This window comes from Corapipo altera, unplaced genomic scaffold (genome assembly GCF_003945725.1).
Source record: "Corapipo altera isolate COAL_440 unplaced genomic scaffold, ASM394572v1 65, whole genome shotgun sequence".
Classification (NCBI taxonomy): domain Eukaryota; kingdom Metazoa; phylum Chordata; class Aves; order Passeriformes; family Pipridae; genus Corapipo; species Corapipo altera.
This window is the reverse complement of record NW_020884891.1, coordinates 5,345,180-5,345,608: the sequence shown is the minus strand read 5'-3', so window position 1 is coordinate 5,345,608 and position 429 is coordinate 5,345,180.

The following is a 429-nucleotide window of genomic DNA, read 5'->3' as shown; positions in this document are numbered from 1 at the left end:
TGACTTGTTTCCTTTCTTGGTAATTAGGCCTTCACTTCTTGGACACAGATCACATTAGTTTGACCAGTTGATACTTTTTGAGTTGTGTATTGTTTATAAGCAGTTTGACCGTGGTTTTGGCTGCAGATTGTCTGTGCAAGCAGGACTGGTGGGTGACTTGAATCCGTGGCTGGAGGATGGACAGGGGCCTCTGAACTTACTCAGCTCTGTGGTTACTCTCCTTTCCCCAAAATATTTTTTGCTGGACAAACCATCATTTTCTGTCAAAGATCAACCCCTTTTTCCTTCTTTTAGCCCTCTGAAACATCCATCTCCTTGTTCTTCATCCCGTGAAGATTGATGCAGCTTGTTGGAAAGTTTAGCTGTGAATCTAATGGGTTTGGGGAATGGGTGTTTGATAAAGGTGAAGCCTTTTTCCTGCTCTGCAGA